The sequence below is a fragment of the Lissotriton helveticus genome, chromosome 8 (assembly GCF_964261635.1).
Source record: "Lissotriton helveticus chromosome 8, aLisHel1.1, whole genome shotgun sequence".
Taxonomy (NCBI): Eukaryota; Metazoa; Chordata; class Amphibia; order Caudata; family Salamandridae; genus Lissotriton; species Lissotriton helveticus.
In genome coordinates, this window is record NC_136069.1 from 851110067 (window position 1) to 851124530 (window position 14464).

At 42.9% G+C, this 14464-nt stretch overlaps 1 long non-coding RNA gene across 2 annotated transcripts in view; it reads left to right on the forward strand.

The window, feature by feature from the left end:
* The first annotated feature begins 752 nt into the window (after positions 1-752).
* The window catches only part of LOC144772960 (uncharacterized), a 940307-nt gene continuing 926595 nt past the window's right edge, over positions 753-14464 (forward strand). For both annotated transcript variants that reach the window (XR_013599883.1, XR_013599882.1), the window contains exon 1: positions 753-973. This is a non-coding gene — a long non-coding RNA (uncharacterized LOC144772960). The remainder of the gene's footprint in view (positions 974-14464) is intronic.

The following is a 14464-nucleotide window of genomic DNA, read 5'->3' on the forward strand; positions in this document are numbered from 1 at the left end:
CTCCCCACTCTCCTTCCTTGTGCCTCACACTACTTTTCTCCTCACTCTTCTTACTTGTACCTCCTGCTGCTCTTCTCCTCACTCTCTTTACTTGGTCATACTGCTCCACAATTAACTATCCCCATACAACACACATAATTCCACTACACACCACATACATACAACTCCATGACACATAGGTAAAATACATTCCCATTTACAGCGCCAAAAACTCTAACTCAAATAAATGCGAGACCTATTGCATTTTCAATGTTTGTTATTTTTCTTGAAGTGAGGCCTATATACTGCAAGCCGCACTCGCATTGCAGCCTATAGACCACATTCGTGGTGCTACAATTGCTGAACTGCCCCGGGAACCACTCCTTTCCTGATCGTAATGTTACACTTGTTGTTTTCTTCGCTAATGGTGGTTCATTAACATATGATTGTTAATATATATGCCAGTCCTTGAAACCATTATGTTGTTTTCCAGGCAAAGGTGAAACAATAATATATCCCAAAATATTTTTGGGTGTTGGAATCGACTTTGGGATCTCGATATGAGCAGGGTTCCTGTTAGCGTCTAAAATGCTTGGAATCCATGTTCCACCCCTCCCTTTCCATGATGGCGGCGACCCTCCTGTGAGAGTACGTGCCGCGTCCAATATGGCAGAATTGTTTCCATGCTGAGCATTGTGTGCTGTTTCGCATACAGTGAGGGATGAGATAAGACTGAAAATACAAACAAACATACTAAAATATATGATGTTGTATTTGTTTGCCTACATGTTCGGGAGGGTAACATGAGTATTATCCCTGTGAGTAGCCAAAATAGCTCGAGATCCGCGTCCCGTTCCATGATGGTGGCGACTCTCTCACGATAGTTCCCGCCACGTCTACGTGAGGAGGAGCGGGTGTGGCTGTAAATAAATACAAACGCGAACGAAGCGCGAGGAAACTGGTGGACACAACGTGCTTCATTTAAATCAGATCGGTAAGGAGAGGGGGGTCTTGAGAGTAGATACCGAGGCTTGAGGAATTGCTAATCCTGATGGAATTCGAACCTTTGTTGGTATACTCAACCTGTTGAGTTTACTTGTTACTTTTTCTTTTCACGGTTCTATGTTTGCCTATTTTAGATTCAGATATTGACTGAGAACAGAGGGCGACTCACAGGAGGGGTTTTGCCTGTATTGTACACTAATCCTTAAGGCCGGTAGGAGACACCATGGCTGAGTAAGGGGAAATATGAGGAACCTAAGAGTGTTTTCTGTGCAGATATGTGTTTACACGAGATGTAGTTTTTGCGGGCACACTATAAAAACTATATATGTATGTTTTTATGTTGACAGTCTCGGTGAATGGTGTGTTCAGTATTGATGTAGTGGCAAGAAAATTGCAGCCCTGAAGAAATTGCCTAAAAAGTTGATAAGGCAATGAAACATGTCGGCTTGTGGTATTGGAATGCATGCTTAGCAGCCAACCTCGCTTTTTAACCTGATAGGTTGCACGAAGTTAAAGAATAAAAGTGATAGTAACGTGCATACCTATGCTTTCTAATTACACATTGTGAGAATTTGTTTGTTTTTCACTTTTTTCACTGCACTTACTTATTTTTTGTTGGACACATTTATTTTTGGCTTGAATGACCGCCAATGATGAGAACAGGGCTTATCTGGTGAGTACCTATCAGGTATCCCGATGGTGGTTCGCCCGTGAGGGGTCATCTAGCCTTTACACACTTTTTTCACAGTAGTTACACACTATTGTTTGGTACATTCATTCAGACTGTCTCAGTTGGGATGGAGGCTGTTGCTGTTTTGCCTTTTGTTAAATGGACACTGCCTCCTTGACTACCTTCTCAGCCTGCTCCAGCACCACCGTGTGATGCTCCCCCCTGCTGCCTCTTATTGTTACCACCTCTCTCTGAGGTAAGGGCCCCCCTCCCTCTCTGGGTCTGGTCTTTTGTCTTTGCTGCTGCCTTGAGTGACTGGTTGGTGGCAGGATACATTCTCGATAGAGAAGGGGAAAAGATTCCATGCCTAATTGTACTGAACCGGTCCTCACATAGAGCCGCTGTTCTACCTTTGGTAAAAAGTCCTATGTGCTGTTGCTGTAAAAGGACATACAATCTTTTCTCTTGCTGGATTTGCACACACATGCCTGTAGAGGTTTGGGAGCAGTATCCCTCTGATCGGTGTTCCCATTAATTAGAGTGACACTTGCCTTGATTGCTTCTGTCATGAGCACCGAATGCCAAAGTGTGGCATTTCCCCCACTTTTTATCATGTCCTTAAAAACTTTTTACCAATCTTTTCAACCGGAGCACACCTGATGTGACTCCTTTTGCACTGACTAAAACCGAATTTATCTAAGAGAGCTGTAAGGCAAATTTCTACAGTGTTATTGTTCGAAACAGTAGATGTGACCTTGTTGAAGAGAACAATTGATTTGAACTCCCCCATATGAATTCTGTCTTCCTCTTGAACTGTTGTTTACCAAGTTCCACCAAACTATGGGGTCGATTAGGATCACGGACGGACTTGAGTCCGTCCGCGACCCCAGAGTAGGAGGGAACGTCTGCATGGGCTGCGGCGTTCCCTCCGTGCAGATTAGGATGTGACCGCCAGGGTGGCGGTCACATCCTCAATCTTTAACATTGCGGCGGGTGCAGTTTCAAGCTGCACCCGCCGCAATGTTAAAAATGCATGCACCGCATTTGCGTGCACAAAGCAGCTGGCACCGCGCGGAGCCTGCTACTTTGTTCATGCAAATGCAGGGGGGTACCATAGGTACCCCCCATGTGCACCCCCCACCCCCCCCTTCACCCAGGGGGCCGGCAACGGGTCCCCGAAGTGAAGGTCCGTATGCTTTTCCACGGCGGAAAAGCATACATTTTACTCCATCATAATATGGCTGGTGTTGTCTGATAGACACCGCCAGCCATATTATAGCTTTTCCGCCACGGTCGGAAGGCGACCGCGGCGGAAAAGCTGCGGACGGAAAAAAGATCCCTCAGCCATCCTAATCTGGTGGGGGGTCTTTTTGCAGCCCGCACCGGTTTTCCCGCATCCTCCGGGCCTGCGGTGGCTTCCGCCGGCCCGGAGGATGCGGGAAAACCGATATCGTAATCGGCCCCTATATTTGTAGATCTGTAGTTTATACATGGCTGCCCTGAATTGGCCTGGGTATCTCTGCTATGAGACACTTTGATGACAGCCCTTTGGAGAGGAAGAGGCGCAGGCGCGCTGCCTCGACTACTTCTAGATTATTTTCTTCTCTTATCCCAACAGTTGCTTTAGATGAGGCTAGAAGAAATTAAGAAATTAAGAACTAATCTGCTATCTCCATCAATTTAGTGTTAGGATTAGGGGTGGATCAAGTAGAAGCACATGCTAGGATGCTGGTTCAGAATAGGATGGCATTATATCAGCTTTCAGCAGCAAAGCTGGGTGTGGAGTTGTCCTATTGTAAATTTGGAATGTTGCCCTCATCTGCCCAGCACCTCACTCAGCATACATGAGCAGATAGATCTAATCATGAATAGTGCCAGGAAACTACAAGAGTTGCAGACAGGCCAGATTATTTTCTTAGTGGGATCTGGATGTGGTTGGGCAGAATATTTGGGGTTGGGGAATTAAAATATTTGAAATAATCATGGCAATTGTTTTAAAGATGATGTTTCTGTATGCTTGCTGAAAAATAATAATGTGCATCATCCTTCATACTTCTGCAAATAAAGGTATGGCCAATACTTTTGCCCTTGCTACTTCTGAGGATGGTGCAGGCAACGAAACGTAAGCTTTTCAAGTAGAGGTCATGAGAATTTCTGTAAAGAAGTTTGCCACCCAGCACAAAAGGGAAGGTGCTGTGAAAGCATTATCTTGAATTTCTATTGCTTTAAAGTTCATATATTTCTGCACCTGTAAAACACAGCATGCTATGCACCAATCACAACATCCTCTGATATATTAATCAAATATGAATGTCTCTTGGATATAAATACTCTTGTTAAGTGGCATGACTCTAGTAGGCCTAGAGCACATTGGGGCAGATTAACAAGGCCTTTGCGACACTTTTTCACCGCCATTGCATCACTTTTGTGACACAGCGGCGGCTTATACAATGCGCCACTATGCGGCATATTTACAAGTTGACGCATCTAGTTAGATGCGTCATGTTGTAAAGCCCTGCACTACATTATACCTGCGTCAGGTATAATGTATGCAGGGTGGGCATTCCGTCGCAAGAAAGCCCCATAAAAGTGACACAGTGAAATGTACAAGGTTTCACTGAGTCACTCTTACGTCCCCGCTGCGTCAAATCCTTACGCCTGCTTGAAGCAGGAGTAAGGAGTGACGCAGCATATTAGGTATAGCGCACCCCAGAGCAGTGCTGGAGTTGCGTCGCGCTTGTGACACAACTCCAGCACTGCGTCACCCTTACGCCGACAGATGCTTCTCGCATCTGTCTATCCTTGCGCCATGGTGCGCCGCATTGTAAATGCAGCGCATCCATGGTGGCGCAAAATAACTGGGGCATCCCTGCTAATATGCAGGGATGCGCCAGTTATTGTAAATCTGCTCCTCAATATTCAAGAAAGTTCATTGGCACTTTCATGTATTTCGTAGCAAAGCTTAGCCTCGCTTTCGATGATATTGGCAACCGGAAGAGCAATTTCAAGAAATTAGTTTATTCAGCGAACTCATGTATTGTATCTTTGGCTACACGGACATCTCACATTTTTTATGAGAAGATCCTACCACCTGCTCACGAGAAAAGAATTGCAGAGAGTAACACGTTTCTGTCATATGTTTCTATGACATAGACTTACATGGGAAGAAAAATATATATAAACCATACAATTTTGCCTGAATATTAGCATTATATGCACCAAATGGCCTGTTTTGGGAAAGAGCTCTTATCAGTTGAGATGATAATTGTCGCCTAAACATTTGCTGTGCTGCACTCTATTTTTCCATTGTTGCTTCCCTATGTGTTTTTTATATTTTAAAAGTAGAGGTAAGAGAATCGGAAGTGAGTTGAGAACAGCAAAAGAAGCAAGTAATATATAGTTAAAACCCCCTGAGCAAGAAGAGGGAGGAAGAGTGGAATACGAAGGCAGACTGATTACTGGACAGGAGTGTGTAGTTGACGGAGTGTTGAGAATTTGGGTACTGGCACTTGATCTATGTCAAAGGGGGAACATCCTTTACAACGCGGATGTTACCCCGCACTACAGTTACGACTCGTCTTTTACAACGCAAGTCGTAACCACGACTTGCGCTGGAGGGCGCTCAAGGACAAGGAATAGTAGATTTACTATTCCAACACCTTCCCTACTGTACGTAGGCTGGTGTTGGAATAGTAAATTTAACTATTCTAAGTCCAGCACCCCTACAGCGCAAGTCATGGTAACGACTTGCGTTGTAAAAAACGAGTTGTTACGGTACATCCATGTCAAAGGGAATGGAGCAGGAGAGAAGGAACTGCGAAAAGTGTTCTCTGCAAAGCCTCTGCAGTGAGATCGGAAAGCTAAAAAAAAGTCACAGAACGCAGTACACAAAATGCCAGAGGTGATGGAAAAGGAAATAAAAGGGCAGTACTGGGGATCTGCCAAGATATAAAATGAAAATAAAAACGTACAACACTCCCAAAGTATTTTCAAGGGAACATGCATTTTCTAATAGGATTTGATAAGTTCAGCCTCATGGTGGAAAACACTATTTTAGTCCATATCCTATTGTGTAATTTTTTCTTAAAGCACAATTTGGTGCGAAAATTAAACTGAATAATAATGAATTTATGATGAATTTCAGACGGAACTGATATATTATTAATATTGCACTTAAAACGATTTTGATATGGCTTTCAGAAGTATGTTTACGAATGTGATTTAGGTGTGCCACGTTTTTACGAAGGCACCGTTTTTTAGGTCGAGCATCGAGACCCTCTTGTATACTTTAGTATACCACTTGTGCTTACTTGAATGTGGACACGAGTCGGACGCGCGCTTTTTCAATGTCAGATTTGTCTGTGTGGACGCGCTTTTGCATCTGTCTGCTGGCAGCTTGCTGGAGACAGCTTCAGTGCTTTCGGTTTCTAAGTACGTGTCTGCTGGCGTTCTGCTGTCGTGAGCGCGCTCGCTTCACAAGCTGGCTAACAAATCTCATATTGCGTTCGCTTCACAAGGTGGCTAACAGATTTTATGTTTTCATTTAGGTGGATCGCGTGCATCTTGCACCTCTGAAGCGCTCATCCTAGTCTCCCGCGCAAGAGCCTGGCGCTGCTCACCTCCTGTTCACTAGCACAGCTCGTGAGCCGCAGGTATTATTTGCACAAGTGCTTCGGACTCCTCTCCTCGCTGGTTATTTGCTTATATAGCGCTTACTAAACCGGAAGGTATTGGCGCAAAGCAGTGAGCACCATTTACATTACACAAGGACGCATTCATTTTTAGCTACTGGGAGTTTTGAGTGATTTGTCCGGAATCACGGGGTGCTGGGACGACGCCGAGACTCGAACCGGGTTCCCCTGTTCCACAGTCAGCAGCTCTATTTTGATATCACTCACAAACATCTGGACGCGTGACTACTCCTAAGAGTGCAGGCTATAAAGGCTGAACTCGCTCTGAAAGGCGGCTCAAGGTGTGAAGAGACACAGCCAACAAAATATCGGTCCGAGGGGCATATTACCAACGTTAAGCGATATTTATCGCTAACGATGCTTAGCAACAAATTTTTTAACGCTAAGCATCGTTAGAAATTATCGCAGATAAACCTTGCTATTATCAAGGTTTATCGCAAATGCGATAAAAAACGGCCGCAATGCATGAATATTGCTGAAAAGTCAGCGATATTCATGCATTACCGAGCTAATGCTCTTAGCCATGTTATCCACGTCCCATTGGATAACATGGCTAAGAACTGCTCAGGGCAGGTGTTAGTTTTTGGAGATATTCGCGCTTAGCGCGAATATCTCCAAAAGTTGGTAATAGGAGATAGCGATGTTAGCGACTGTTTCCAGTCGCTAACTGCTTGGCACGCCCACTTTGCATGTCATTAGTGATAAATATCACTGACATGCAAAGTGGGGCCCAAGATGGTCGCTATCTCCTACTAGCTGTCGCTAACTGGTGTTAGCGACAGCTAGGTAATAGGGAGATAATTTTATCTCCGCTTTCTTGGCTTTTAAAGCCAAAAAAGCGGAGATAAACCCCCTTGATAATATGCCCCCGAGTTCTTAGGACTTTCTCTCCTGTCACATTGTAGTAGTTGTCGACCAGTATACAGCTCTGGGGTCGACCAGAAGGGGGTGCCCGTGAACCTCGAGGGGCAGTGAGGACACATATTGGTACTTCCGGCATTGGAAGCTAGCCTCCTACTCCATGGCTCACTCTAAAGAGGGTGCAGGGCTCCACTCAGGTGTGTCATAAGACAACACTATTTTTCAAGAGATGTCTCGCACCTTCTGTCGCGACACTCACCCAAACGCTGGTTATCACGGAATTCGCCCTCCACTAGAACACGCGAATTAACCCATAATCATGTCAGTGGCCGTGGGCAGGAATCTATATTAACCTGTACTTGGAATGCGGCCATTGCGCGAGTCTTGTAGTGGCAAGAAAGAGGAAAACAGCACATTTAACTATATATGCAAGATTTAAATATACACTGCATGCGTGTGCGAGAGAGGGACAGAGACAGGTAAATGTAGACAGGCACAAAGACAGGTTGTATGTCTTGCTAGTTTATTCACACAAATAGCTAGAAGTGCGCCAATAATTGGAAAGATCGCCCGACAGAGACAGAAAGGTCTACATAGCCAGACATATGTTAGGTAGGTAGATAGACAGATAGGTAGCTAGATAGACAAACAGGCAGACACAGACAGACAGATAGATAGGTAGACAGATAGACAGATAGACAGATGGATATATCGATTTTGACGAACTGTGAGATAAACAACAACAGCTTTGTAATATTTCGGTATTATTATCGTTTACATGTAGGCACAGTCTGACCATCTAAGCATAGTTAAATGGTTCAAAAATCGCCCATATACTTCATAAAAAGCAATACAACTCCTTAAATATATATTTACTCCAATGTTTCTTGTATTCCTTTCTTTTTCGACTGTACTGTTAATTGTTCAAAATATTAAAATCCAGAGTATCAGATTATATACAAGCGGGTTGAGTCTCCGATGAAGGATTTTTAGTTAACAGGAATCCGCATTGGATGGACGGGCACCTTAACCATTCTGACTCAAAACAAGTATAAATTACGATATTCGGTCGATGCCCGATGTCAGAATTTTCGACGAGCTTCGGCGGAGCCGCGGAACCCCCTTTAGAAGTAGAAATTCGGCAGAGCCGAAGAAACAACTATATAGGGGGCACGTGGTAGGAAAAGATTGACTGGATAACAAATACAGCTCAGCTGGCTAATAAGTAGAAAGTGAACTTGACAAGTCGGATTGGACAGTACTGGGACAGCACCCATCCAGGCCTGCGCCCTTCACTAGGTCTCGGAGTACAGACTGCCACTCTGTTTTCAGCATTGCACACTCTTATATAGTGATGCATTATCAAGAGCCAGTGGCGTCACTAGAAATGATTTAGGAATGGGGACAAAAATGTAAGGCTGGTTGGGTCACTTAAAAAAGACAAATGTCCCTCTCTTTCTCTTTCTCTCTCTCTCTCTCTCCCTCTCTGTCTCTCCCTCTCCCTCCCTCTGTCTCTCTCTCACCCTCTCTCTCTGCCGCTCTCTCTCGCTGCCTCTGTCTCTCTGTTTCTGTCTCTCTCTCTCTCTCTCTATATATATATATATATATATATATATTCACTGAAAAAACCATAGGTTATAGACCATATATAGTTAGGAATTAGCATTTAGAAAACCTTATTTTACTCACACAAAACCATTGAAATTCCATATATAGTTAGTTGCACTAACTATATATCGCGACCCGCAATCCACTGCTGATGATGTCACATATTACATCATTCATGACATGGTCAGTGACATCACTGATGACATCACTGATGACATCTCAAATGACATCACTGATGACATCTCAAATGACATCACTGATGACATCACTGATGACATCTCAAATGACATCACTGATGACATCATGACACACCAATACCAGTTACTACATACGCACTCACTGATTCCTACGTCTACACACACATTCACTCATTCACCCATACAATCACTCATACATACAGTCACTCATTATTACAACACTATCATATGCACTCATACACCTATGCAGTCACACACTGCCACTCATCCATGGAGTTACTCACACACCAAGTCAGTCCTGTAAAGAATCAATCACACTTCCATTTCTTCATCTATACAGTTAAACACAGAACACCATACTTCAGTGACATCACTGATGACATCACTAATGACATCTGAAATGACATCACTGATGACATCTCAAATGACATCACTGATGACATCATGACACACCAATACCAGTTACTACATACGCACTCACTGATTCGTACGTCTACACACACATTCACTCATTCACCCATACAATTACTCATACATACAGTCAGTTATTATTAGAACACTATCATATGCACTCATACACCTAGTCAGTCCTGTGAAGAATCAATCACACTTCGATTTCCTCATCTATAGTTAAACACAGAACACCATACTTTTCACACATATACTAACACATACTTACTCTCTTATACAATCACTGATACAAGTACACATTGATATGCACAGAGTCACACACCTCCCAGCCAGCCACACACACACTCAGTCTTCCATACATCCACTCATTCTTCAACATGTAAAACGTATTTAAACTTTACAAAAACACACAGACACTAGATGATGTCATCAGTGATGTCATTTGAGATGTCATCAGTGATGTCATCAGTGATGTCACTGACCATGCCATGAATGATGTAATATGTGACATCATCAGCAGTGGATTGCGGGTGCGCGATATATAGTTAGTGCAACTAACTATATATGGAATTTCAATGGTTTTGTGTGAGTAAAATAAGGTTTTCTAAATGCTAATTCCTAACTATATATGGTCTATAACCTATGGTTTTTTCAGTGAATTTTCAAGGTTTTGTAAATGCTAATTCCTAACTATATATGGTCTATAACCTATGGTTTTTTCTGTGAATTTCATTGGTTTTTTAACAGCTAATATCTGTAGCTGTAAAATGTATTCTTCATTAAATCCAAAAATATATTTTATATGTTTATGAATAATTTTTTTTTTAAATATTTTTTTTTCTTCGTTCCCGCTTCGCGAATCGGGAAGCTTCCCGTTAGCTGACCTTGATGCCGCGAAATAGACCGCGAGCCGGTAAACGTTTCTTTACCGCAAGTGCCGCGTTAGAAAACAACATCGTGACGCCTCCCGTCCGCATGACGTTTCACGTTGTCGCGTGATACGTCATATGACGTGCTACGTTAGCGAACTGGTACGCGAAGCGAGTCGCAAAGCGCAGGTTTCTGGAAGCAAACCGGGAGGCCCTGCAAAGCGCTTAACGTAAACACAGCAAGTCATGTGACTTGGTAATAACACTTTTCATTGGTTCATTTCACTTTTGGTTTCCTGATGATGTAAGACTAGGTCATATAATCTAAAATGAACACTTTTGATTGGTTGAGAACTCTTGTTTTTCCCAAATGATGAAAATCCCTCCTTCTTTCCTCACTCTGACTTTCATCATTGTGAGAGAAAGACCCTTTGTGATCACTGAGCAATGGCTTCTTTAGTAGCTTCAGCTGGTGCTTCCCCACCACCTCCACCACATCCAAGGAAGAGTGGACCACCTGCTCAAGTTATAATTCAACAAGAAGAGGAAGAAGAGGAACAGGACGACGAGCACGAAGAGAGGCAGTTTTTGCCTGAGCAGCCCAGGACGTCTCACCGGAAAGAAAACTTCATTTGGCAATTTTTTAAAATTCCCAAAGGTCAGAAAAAAGTAAATGCAAGATACGTAACTTGCCTTATATGTCAAGATAGACTGTCCAGAGGGACCGACAAAAAATACAGTTTCGGAAACTACACAATGCATCGCCATATGACTAGGTGGCATCCTAACAACTACAGTTCTGCACAGTTTCGGAACGACCTAGATAATCTCCCTATTATGGCCAGAAGATCTGTTGTACCGGAAGTAACGGGACCAGAGGGCAGGGAGATGGTGCCAAATATACAAATGAAATTTGGTGAAGTAAAACACATCTGCGTATTTTGCGATGGATTCATTTCCTACGGAGAAAGAAGCATCACTCTGATCAACAGAGCTATTGACTATCATATGCAAGTTTGTACGAAACGCCCAAAATAATAAATACTTCTTTTTTTGTTTTGTTGCTCCTGTTGAGCCCTTTACAATGAATCGTTTTCATTGCCCCCTCCAAGAAAAACCCAAAAAAATATAAAACTGTTCAGAAAAATTCAAAAAAAGTAAAAAAATGTTCCGAAAAATAATAAAAAAAATATAAAACAAAAAAAACAATAAAAAAAAAAGTTCTTTTCAGAACTACCTCCCAGTTATTAAAAAATTGGTACAATATTTGGAACTGTGCCAACCTCTATTTCTCGTAGTTCGCTTCCCAGTTTGCTCGCCGGTACGCGAACCGGAAGCGAACCAAAAACAGTAAGTATAAGGGAAGGAAACAGACACTTATGTTAAAAGAAAGACAGCTATAGGGGAGTAAACTAGAGATACTATTACCCGTAATCCACTGCTGATGATGTCACATATTACATCATTCATGACATGCTCAGTGACATCGTCAGCAGAGGATTGCGGGTTTTTTGGCAACGTGCCTTATCCACGGTTTAATAACGCTGCCTTTTGCTTTATATAAGTTTTCAAATTGTATGAAATATATACCAATAGGTCGTTATGAACCTTTAGGTAGTGCTTTTCTTCATGAGGTCTGGTCGCTTCCATACACATACAGATGTTTCAAAGATGATCAAGAAGTTTATCTGAATGGAGAGGAATGCACTGAGACGCCAGATCATTCACTAATGTGTAGGCACATACAGTTACACGGTTCATGCAACAAACACCGACCAAATATGGCTTGCGTGTTGCAAGGCACGCCAGTTCCTGCTATCATCCCCACGTTCAAGTTGTTGGAAAATGGTAGTTATTTGATGCTCAATAATGAAGATTGTTCTGAGTTAATTAAAAGTATTCCTTTTATCGTAACAGTAAGTGAACGGGTTATTTGCTGCAGAAATGTTCTATTTCCTCCCACACATGAACATAGGGAGTTTTCAATCTGGCCACAAATACCAACCTTGGGACAGATTTCAACGGCATGGCAAGAATAAGAGCTCTTTTGTCTCACAGAGAGGTGGCCTTGAGTTCGGCCCGTGAAACTTTCGTGCTTCACATAGCGAACACCCGTACAGAGGTGCAGACCCTTTTCAATTCAGATTTGCCTTTCAATTTCAGCAAGATGGTTCAGACTATCTTTAACGCATCCTCCACAAAGGCCCTGGCGCACTTTTTTAAAGTTGTTACCAGTGGTCTCGTGACTTCATTTGAGAAAATCTTTGGAGTCATCCCTGCTTCCTTTCATTCTATTTTCTCCACTCTGGTTCGTGGATTGGCATTTTTACTTGCATTACCAGCGGACGCTCTTGTGCTTTTTTACATTTTTAAATATGGATGTCCCTCCTATGCAACCTCCCACCCTGCAGCTGCTGACACTGTTCCGCAATCGCATGCTAGAATATTATGGCACAATGCCGTTGGCGATATTAAGCACGGCATATGGATTATCTTTTCGATTCTCCTACTTCACCTGTGTCCAGCCTGTATTTCACTGCCTGACCTGTGATTTCGATTGGGCCATTGATTTGTGTCTCTGCGGACCGGTTTCTCCTGACGTCGACTTTAATCAGCTGATGACTCCTATCATTACTCACGAGTTGGTTTGTCCTGGCGAAAGGATTATGGCTGTGGCATTGGTGCATGGACTACTTGGTCCCTGGAATTTACTGGCGGCAGCACAGTCTTTCTTGGAACAGAGCTTTCTTGAAAACCCACCGAGCTGTCCTCTGATGGTGATAGAGGATCCGGTGCTGGGAGAGCACGTATGTTCTTTTCCGCTTTTAAATTGGATGGCTGAACTGTTTTCGGATGAAGACGGTGACTTCCTATTGGAGGCTGTTGCAGCTTATTTTGCATACACAGTTATGTCATAGACCTTTTTCATGTTTGATATGCTGAGTACTAGCATTTCATTGACAATTCATTGACTTATTTGTCAGGTTTTTATTATTTACCTTGCCTATTGGCTTAAGACTCGATAAAGTACTTGGCTGTTTTATTTTTCTTTAGCATTAAATTTTCCTAGTTTTTAATGCTTTACCTTGCGGACCGTCCACATATAAACTTGCAATCTGCTCTCATGAGATGGCACTTCTATTATCTTATTCAGTTCGTTTCCGGATCATGGGGAGGTGTCATCTAGGTCCTGGATATCTTTACACCGTGTTAAGTTAGCATGGGCTCATTACCGGTTTAAACGCCATTTTTCCTTTTTTGCAACTTCTGCACACGACACTTAGGTGTTGCTTTAGCTTTTCACCTAGTAGTTCATCATGGTTTACATGAGAATAATATGTTATTGCTCTACTATCTGCTTTGCTTGTTAAACTATATCTGTACAGCGAGTGCTAAAGTTTCAAGAACAACACGATACAGAATTGTTATGAGGTCTGATCTCCACGACTTCATACTCATAACATAAGTGCAACTTCTGCCAATTCTGGGCATGAGGTGGGTTTTATATTGCTTTGCCGAACACACATACACAACAGTTGATGCGGTTCACATGAAGAGAGAGCTGGTGTATGCTGATGTGATTCCTTCAAATCTAAGACACTAAAGTATGGGCACGCCCTAAACCACCACAAAGAGACCTTCTTAGCAAATAATATAATATGTGTATTAGGGAGGGTGAGATATAAGCAGCCGCGGGCCGTGGAGGGAGTTACGGTGAGGCAGGGAGGCGGGGAGGGGGAGAAGCAGGGTGGAGCCCTCTCTACCTTGCCCCTCCCCCTCCCCGCCTCCCTGCCCCACCGTAACTCCCTCCACGGCCCGCGGCTGCTTATAAGTGTTGCTAACTCTTATTCATTTACAGCATGTTAACATACTATCACCATTCGCTTTTTATGTACTAGTAACTATGCTGGTAATTTTGCTACTGATAATATGTGTACTTGTATTATCTAAGATACTACGCCTGAGAAGACGGCATTAGTAAATAAACATTTCAAATACACATGTGTTCTTCTTAACTCCATGTTCTGGTTTCTAAGAAATATATAACGACCGACTGTTCATGAGTTCCACGTATCCTGAGGTACTATAAGTTCATATTCTGGATTGTCTAAACATTGAGAGTTTGTTATATCCAATGTGACACTGTACCTAGCTTGCTAAGGAGTTTTTGAT